Below are 9284 nucleotides of genomic sequence, written 5' to 3'. Positions count from 1 at the left end.
GGATTTTTTTATTATTATTTTCTGAAAAATGACCTCGTGCAAGCTTTGTTATTTTTATTCATTTACATTTTGGGTTGCGAGAAATTCTAACAAGGATTGTACACAGTAAAGTAGAGGTCTCAAACTGATTCCAGAAAGGGTCGAGAGCGTGCAGGTTTCTTTTGCAACCAGCCACTCCAGCAGGTGATTCCACTGATTAACATCAGTTTGAGCAGATGGACTGAGTTTGGACTGCAGTGAAGAGAGCCTGGATTCCAGCTCGACACCAAACAAAGTCCTACTCAGGAACAACACGGAAGATCTCAGCTTGGCATAGAAGACAAACTGCCCCCCCCACAGTTCATTAACACAAGGACACAGAGTAAATAACGCCACATGACAAAAGCTTCAGTCCTTTAAATGTTCATTCACTCTGTTGGTGTTCGTCCACTGTTCAGTACTGAAAGAGTTTGGTGGTCTTGTCTGTACGATGCAGCGACCACGCAAGACATAATGTCGACATGGTGAGAGACGAGAGCGCATCCTGGCAGTGGCAATGTGGCAGGACGATAACGCGAAACCACAAAAAAGAAAATCAGCGAGAGCAGCAACGATGATGTGAAGTTCAGGAGGAAGGAGGACGGCAGCGTGTGTCGTTCTGCCGCTCAGCAGACCTGCAGAGGGAGACAAAAGGCAGCAGAATGAAGGTCAGGGCCCCAGAACAGAGCGCAGCATCCACCCAAAGACATATCCGATCATCGAGTCAGTTTAATGAGCGAAGATGCTCTGTGTTCTCACTCAAGCTACTGAACACTAGAGCTGAAACTAGTCGAGTTAATTGATTATAATTAGTTGTCAACTAATTCAGTCCGATTAGTTTGCTAAATAACTGCTTTACCATAAATGTTGCATTTCTTCCATATAATCAGAGCTTTGCTTTGAATCTTGAACCAATGATTGCTTCAGACTGCTGCTTCATTGGTTTCGTTTATTTTGCTTTGTCTTAATTTTTCCCCACTAAAACCCTAAAGAGCATATGTCTGAGGAATATTTACCTTTATGTTAAACTGACCTGTTATGGTCTTCTGAAACAGTTGATGTATTTTGTGCTAACGCATTAGCATGTCTATGGAGTTTTCAATGTTAAAGTTAGCATTAAGCTGCTGGCATTTCAGCATGTTTGTGCATTTGTTTTCTGTATAATAATGGCTCAGCATTTGTTGTAGTAAAAGAGTCAAATGTATTACAAATTGTAGTAATTTTTTATTTCTATAAATAAATTAAAAATTAATAATAGGGGTGGTGGCCAAGTGGTTAATGCACTTGTTTCAGTGCAGCAGGTTCCAGGTTCAAATCCCACCCTTGCCACATTTCTCCATGTGGAGTTGCATCAGGAAGGGCATCCAGCGTAAACCTGTGCAAATTCAACATGCAGATCCACCTTGGATCTGCTGTGGCGACCCAGAGTGCAAACAAGGGAGCAGCTGAAGGAACACATACACACACATACTCAACAAAAATATAAACGCAACACTTTTGGTTTTGCTCCCATTTTGTATGAGATGAACTGAAGATCTAAAACTTTTTCCACATACACAATATCACCATTTCCCTCAAATATTGTTCACAAACCACTCTAAATCTGTGATAGTGAGCACTTCTTTGCTGAGATAATCCATCCCACCTCACAGGTGTGCCATATCAAGATGCTGATTAGACACCATGATTAGTGCACAGGTGTGCCTTAGACTGCCCACAATAAAAGGCCACTCTGAAAGGTGCCGTTTTATCACACAGCACAATGCCACAGATGTCGCAAGATTTGAGGGAGCGTGCAATTGTCATGCTGACAGCAGGAATGTCAACCAGAGCTGTTGCTCATGTATTGAATATTCATTTCTCTACCATAAGCCGTCTCCAAAGGCGTTTCAGAGAATTTGGCAGTACATCCAACCAGCCTCACAACCGCAGACCACGTGTAACCACACCAGCCCAGGACCTCCACATCCAGCATGTTCACCTCCAAGATCGTCTGAGACCAGCCACTCAGACAGCTGCTGAAACAATCGGTTTGCAAAACCAAAGAATTTCTGCACAAACTGTCAGAAACCGTCTCAGGGAAGCTCATCTGCATGCTTGTCGTCCTCATCGGGGTCTCGACCTGACTCCAGTTCGTCGTCGTAACTGACTTGAGTGGGCAAATGCTCACATTCGCTGGTGTTTGGCACGTTGGAGAGGTGTTCTCTTCACGGATGAATCCCGGTTCACACTGTCCAGGGCAGATGGCAGACAGCGTGTGTGGCGTCGTGTGGGTGAGCGGTTTTCTGATGTCAGTGTTGAGGATCGAGTGGCCCATGGTGGCGGTGGGGTTATGGTATGGGCAGGCGTCTGTTATGGACGAAGAACACAGGTGCATTTTATTGATGCATTTTGAATGCACAGAGATACCGTGACGAGATCCTGAGGCCCATTGTTGTGCCATACATCAATGAACATCACCTCATGTTGCAGCAGGATAATGCACGGCCCCATGTTGCAAGGATCTGTACACAATTCTTGGAAGCTGAAAATGTCCCAGTTCTTGCATGGCCGGCATACTCACCGGACATGTCACCCATTGAGCATGTTTGGGATGCTCTGGACCGGCGTATGACAGCGTGTACCAGTTCCTGCCAATATCCAGCAACTTCGCACAGCCATTGAAGAGGAGTGGACCAACATTCCACAGGCCACAATTGACAACCTGATCAACTATGTGAAGGAGATGTGTTACACTGCATGAGGCAAATGGTGGTCACACCAGATACTGACTGGTATCCCCCCCAATAAAACAAAACTGCACCTTTCAGAGTGGCCTTTTATTGTGGGCAGTCTAAGGCACACCTGTGCACTAATCAGCATCTTGATATGGCACACCTGTGAGGTGGATGGATTATCTCAGCAAAGGAGAATTGCTCACTATCACAGATTTAGACTGGTTTGTGAACAATATTTGAGGGAAATGGTGATATTGTGTATGTGGAAAAAGTTTTAGATCTTTGAGTTCATCTCATACAAATGGGAGCAAAACCAAAAGTGTTGCGTTTATATTTCTGTTGAGTGTATATATAAAAAATAGCTAATAATGCTACAATACAATTTTAGAGAAAGAGACATGAGTCACATGTGTCAATGTGAAATGACCGCAGTTTACAAGTTATACAGAGAATGTTGCACATATGAGTCAGGCTACAGTTTTTGATTTAGGTTTTATGGTTAACTGGTTATGCCAATTACAGCAACAAAAATACCTCTTTTCACCATATAACATTATATGTTGTTTTATGGCAACTCAGCACTTTGATAAAGCAATGCCATTTGAAATAATTGTTTTTGTTCATTATACACTGCTTTATTCTTTATTATTTTATATTGCAACAGCCAAGGGACATTTGACAATTTGTTGATTTTCAAGTATTTAAGCAAGTAAGTTTTCAAATGTTCTGTTAAATAAAGTGATGGAAGGAGAAAAACTGTTTCCCTGGGACATTTTTAAAAAATTCCCCGCTAATCCTATTAATCGTGTCGAAACCCCATCAGATTCATTGATGATCCAAATCATTTGTTGCAGCTCTACTTAACACTGACTAATTATTAAACTATTAAAAAATAAAAGTATTTTGGGGTTTCAGAGTCTTTGATGCACAAAATAAGACAGTTTAAAGACTTCCTTCTTAATACTGCAAAATCTTGCAACTTCTGATGAGGCATTTTCTCTTTTATAGATTAAATGATGAAGCTAAAATGTTAACTCTCCCAGATGAGAAGTGTTCACATTCATGACCTTTGGAGACGATGAAGGTCATAAGCTTTTGCTAACATTTGACTCATTTTTACACATGTTCAACACAAAGTGATTGTAATGATCCTTTTCTCTTGGGGTGATGGTTCAGTGGACGGAGCAACTGGGGCTCTGTGCAAAAGGTGGCTGGTTCAATTCCAGGCTGGGATTTGTGCCCGATATCTTCTTTACAGTGGCCAAGACAGCTTTAACTATTCAGCATAAAAAAAAAAGTCTTGCAAATTGAGAAAAAATTTGCAAACAGACGAAAAAAATAGTGGACATGAAGGAATTTAATTTGCCAACATGTCTGCTGCAAGTTCTCACATCACGTGCAAAAACAGACACATTGCAACAAGAATACAAAGATGAAAATGGTTCTGTAGGACTTTTACTGATAAACTGCTCAGTAACGTTGATAAACCTGCTCTGCTCCACAGTCAGGCGGGGTGTGCAACAGCTCAAAGAAGAGTCTCAGAACACTGAACAACTCAACATTAACAGTCCACCTGGTGGAATCCACTTTGTGTTGTGGCCGTTTGTGACACGCTGATGTTTTGAGACCCACTGAAATCTGTTCTCCCGGTGATTGAGCAGCCCATTTAGGGTAACCCTGATCACCTTCACAGGAGGTGAGAGAATAGAACAGGTGTGTCAGACATCACTCGTCCCAACTCCTAACTGGCCGTCCAGCCGCTACTAGCAGTGCGGCTCAGGTAGTGCTCATAGTCAATTAAACTGAAAGAAACCTCTGATCTAAGGCGCACTGTTGGACAGGCAAACCTCCACAAGACCAGAGAGAACAGATACTGCTGCTGAGTGAAACCAAGCATGCAGGGGAAGGACCCGCTCCCAAACCTAAGGGTAGTTAGAGCTTCTTCTGGAAAGGCAAGCCAAAAATGAAGATTGACTCCACAGACAAAGTCTTGCCATTAAGACAGTACCTCTCAGCCAATTACCAGACCTTCCTGTCTCCACCAATAAACGACTGACGACATTCGCCTTCCCTTTCAACTCCAAACATCACATACAGTCATCAAGACCTACGCCCCCACTCTGATCACCAGAGATCAAATAAAGGAGGTCGTCTACAGAGGATCTCATTTCAACGTTCGAAGGACAGTCCTGCTGAACACAAAGTCATCTTGTTTGGAAGAGTTTAAGTCGAGAGTCTGGTCTGGTTTGCAGAAGGACTCCACAGCCACCTACAAGTCCATCTCAAATAAGAACGAGTAGCACACAGACGCCATTGTCCATGCGATAGACTGCCTACTGTGTTTTGAGTGGTTCTGTAGCAGACATGCTGTCAAATTAAACTGCTGCCTGCACTTTACCTTATATCTGTTTGCAAACATTGTCTCAATTTGCAAGATGCTATGCTGATGATACTCAGTTATACACGCCGATAACTGCTGGTAATCTCGTTCACATAAAATCCTTAGAAGATTGCCTTGCATCAGTGAGAAGCTGGATGTTTAGCACTTCCTACTTTTTAAACTCTGATAAGACTGAAATGATGGTTCTTGTCCAAGCAGAGGGTCACCCGTTTGAGTCTGGTCTGCTTGAGGTTTCTTCCTCAGAGGGATTTTTTTCCTTACCACCATTACTCTGGAGGTACGTAAGGTTAGACGTTACCTGTGTGACGCACCTTGAGGCAACTCTGTTGTGATTTGGCACTATAAAAATGAAATTAAGTTGAACATTGATGCAATTACATGTTACAGTGATGCTGACTGCTAATCTGGAGTATTAAGCCCCGATCACGCAGCACCAACGCAGCAAGAAATCTGGACTTTCGAAGGCATCATTTAAGCTTTGTTCCTGCAGCTGGTGCTTCGTCAGAATTTTTAAACTGTTGAAAAATTTGAACGAATACAAACGACAACTTAATTTGTATTTCCTTTAGCTTTCGTTCTTGACAGTTTATCGTTTGCTTAGTTTTGTCCAATGTATTGAATGAATCAATCACTAAAGCACGATGAGCTGAACGAAACCATCCTTGTATCACTAATGAATCGTTCATTTTTGGGAGGAAAAAGCAACGCTTTCATACAGAAAGAATAGCATTAAGACAGTTTTATCAACTACTTTATGCACGTTTCAGCCATTGAGGCTGGCCGCGTGTCTGTTGGGAGGTAGACATCGTTTGACGTGGACAGTTCCCCCGTTGCTGATTTTGTGGACTCAACTTGCACATCAGGAACAATCTACTATCACAGATAAAGTGTACAAGGTACAGACATGCCACCAGAACACAGAATGTGAAACAAATCTCTCACCCTGTTGACAAGACAAACATAATCCCGCACCTGCAAGTATGAGGACAAGGCTGGCTGCACTCCGTTTTATACCTGCTTTCGGTCATGTCACTGAAGGTTTCGTTTTGATTTAGTTGTAAAGCACCGAGTTCGACCTTTGCTTTGGTTCTCTTTCATTAGTTTGATTCGCAGGCTTTTCGGTGATGGGAAAAGTGCACAATCTTTTGTCCACCTTTTGATGATTTGTGACTTTTTAATCCTTCATACCACTATCGCTGTTGTTTCGTGACTGGGGCATAAGTCACAACTGTTAAAAATGCCTCCTGCAGAGGAAAAACCCAGATAGAAGATGTGCAGGAACCTAGTCAGACTGGAGTATAAGTCGCTCTGTATTTCATAGCAGGGGACAGAAGAGCTTCCTGTTTTGTGAAAGAGACCAATAATTTAGGTGTGGATCACTTGATAAATGATGCATATTATAGGAAGTAACATTTACAAACTTTACTTCATATTTTGTATGTTTAAACATTTCATACCCTTTTTTTTTTTTCCTTTTTATGTATTCACATACAGGTGGTAAAGAGCCCTATCTTGATATTCTATAATGCACAAGTGCATTATGGTGTGTCCAACTCAGAATGTATTCAGAAAAACATGATTAAAATAATCTGTTAAAATTAAGAAGGTTTATTACCTCCTGCCCTTTATACATCATTAATAATTAGAACAGTATGTTTGAATCTACACCATCCTGACATTTTCTTACATGAGCTCAGAAAGCCACTTTAAAAAACAAAACAAAAAGGAAAACATTATTTAAATCTCCTGTTTTAAAAACCTATTCTTAAACTCTAATATTTCATATAACTTTACATTGGTATTTACACGGCGCAATCGGAGCTCAAAGTATGTTGGATTTATTCACTAAATCATCATGATTGTTTTGGCTGTAAACTGAAATAAACCAATCCCATCATCTCATTGAGTTTTAGAGCGATGTGCGCTTAAAAAAAAACTGCCATTTTGTTATACAAGTGCTGAATTGAGGAGGTTTTTCTGGTGAGGAAATGGATCTGCACAGAAAGCACTGGAGTATATTCTGTATGAGTGTGAAAATGTCAAATGTTAGTTTTGCAACTATGAATTTGCACTGTGCATCAAATGTTACACAAGTGTAAAACACTGTTTACTTGTGTAATGATAAATGACCTTGCACTTAAGTAAGCTTTTACATCCAATGCAGATGCTCAAAATGCCTTTACAGGGATGCTTCATATTCACACACACAGACTTCCATTGAAGGTGATCAACTGCACACTGGGAGCAACTTGTTCCTTGTCTGAAGAAAAAAAAAAAAAAAAAAAAATTGTCATTTCCTGTCTGACAGGGAATTGAACAGAGGCTACACTAATTTCAAGCCTGCGTTTAGACCTCCAGACCACCCCAGCCACGTTTTTACTCTCCGTATTGCTAACATACTCTTGTACAAACACGTGCCTGTTTTGTCATAGATCACACCGGCACAGCGCTGCTGATGTCATAACTGTAAACTCCTCCCCTCACCTTCTGGTCTGTCAGCACAGAGGTGCCCTGAAGTGGAGGCAGGTGGCTGCTGAGCAAGGCAGCACCAGGTCTGTCATGCTCACAGAAGATTGTACCGTTGATGTAATGGAAGCGATCTCCAGGTATGAGCCGGTTTCTACAGGTGGCACAGCTGAAACACTGGAGAGGAGCGAGAGAGGGAACGTCGGCAACCTCAGAGGTTTCTGTCCAATGAGAAACAGAGGGCTGACGTGAATTTACCTTGAGGTGGTAAACGTTTCCCTGCGCCTTCATCACCATTTCGTTGGCTGGGATGGACTGGCCGCAGGCGCTACACCCCCGCTGTGCCCAAACAGTCTGCAAAAAGAAACAGATTGCTCAGTTTGACGGAGTCCTACTGTTAAAAAACAAAAAAAAAAAAACAGCAGGTCCTTCTCTGGTTCCGTCCACGGGCTGCAGAAGACCTCACCTGATGTAGTCGCTGCGGCACAGAATCATGCCCCCTTTGCTGTAGCAGGTGGTGCCGATATCACCCAGCTGGGCTTGGCAGCAAGAACACTTGAGGCAGCGTGTGTGCCAGTAGCGCTCCATAGAGAAGAGCAGGAAACGGTCAGCGATCTTCCCTCCACATCCTGCGCACAACCTGGGTGCCGGCGGTACGCCTGACGTCTGGTGGTTCACCATGGTGCTGTGGGCCTCGAGAAACCTGGAGGCAGAAATCACAGCAGGTGACAAAAAAATAAATAAATAAATCCCACAAAATACACAAAAGTTCAGTCAGGAAAAGGCAAATGAGAATAATCAAGTCCTCTTGTTTGCTGATTCTAGTTTAATTTTTACACCATGTTGTAATTGCCCTCGACCAATCAGAAAGCAGGAAATGGGTTTGTGAATGTGGGTCTGTGTGGCAGCTGGTATCAGATCTGCAGCTCTGGATCTTGATTTCACTCGTACAATTCAAGATAAGCAGCTGGATCCTGGTGTGGACCCAAACCATTTAGACACTTAAACCCTGAAAATAAAAACGGAGAAACAGCCGTTGACCAGTTTCATCCAGCGTTCAAATCATTTTTAACTTACTACAGGTTGATTAATTGTTCCTCAATTTGTGTCTACAACCCCTGGCAAAAATTATGGAATCACTGGCCTCGGAGGATGTTCATTCAGTTTAATTTGTAGAAAAAAAAAAGCAGATCACAGACATGACACAAAACTAAAGTCATTTCAAATGGCAACTTTCTGGCTTTAAGAAACACTATAAGAAATCAAGAAAAAAATATTATGGCAGTCATAACGGTTACTTTTTTAGACCAAGCAGAGGAAAAAAAAAAAAAAAAAAAAACATGGAATCACTCAATTCTGAGGAAAAAATTATGGAATCGCCCTGTAAATTTTCATCCCCCAAATAACACCTGCATCAATCAGATCTGCTCATTGACATTGACCCTATGTGTCTTTTTTGCAAGGAATGTTTTGCAGTTTTGCTCTATGGCAAGATGCATTATCATCCGGAAAAATGATTTCATCAGTCCCCAAACAGCCTTTCAATTGTCCAAAATATCAACGTAAGACTTGTGCATTTATTGATGTAATGACAGCCATCTCCCCAGTGCCTTTACCTGACATGCAGCCCCATATCAATGACTGTGGAAATTACATGTTCTCTTCAGGCAGTCTCTTTATAA

General features: G+C 42.0%; 1 pseudogene; it reads right to left on the bottom strand.

Moving 5' to 3' along the window:
- Positions 1-603: 603 nt before the first annotated feature.
- Positions 604-8299, bottom strand: LOC117509900 (annotated as a pseudogene).
- Between the last annotated feature and the right edge of the window lie 985 nt (positions 8300-9284).

Source organism: Thalassophryne amazonica, chromosome 5, assembly GCF_902500255.1.
Source record: "Thalassophryne amazonica chromosome 5, fThaAma1.1, whole genome shotgun sequence".
Lineage (NCBI taxonomy): Eukaryota > Metazoa > Chordata > Actinopteri > Batrachoidiformes > Batrachoididae > Thalassophryne > Thalassophryne amazonica.
Note: the sequence above shows the minus strand (reverse complement) of the source record. Positions and strands in the feature narration are given on the sequence as shown.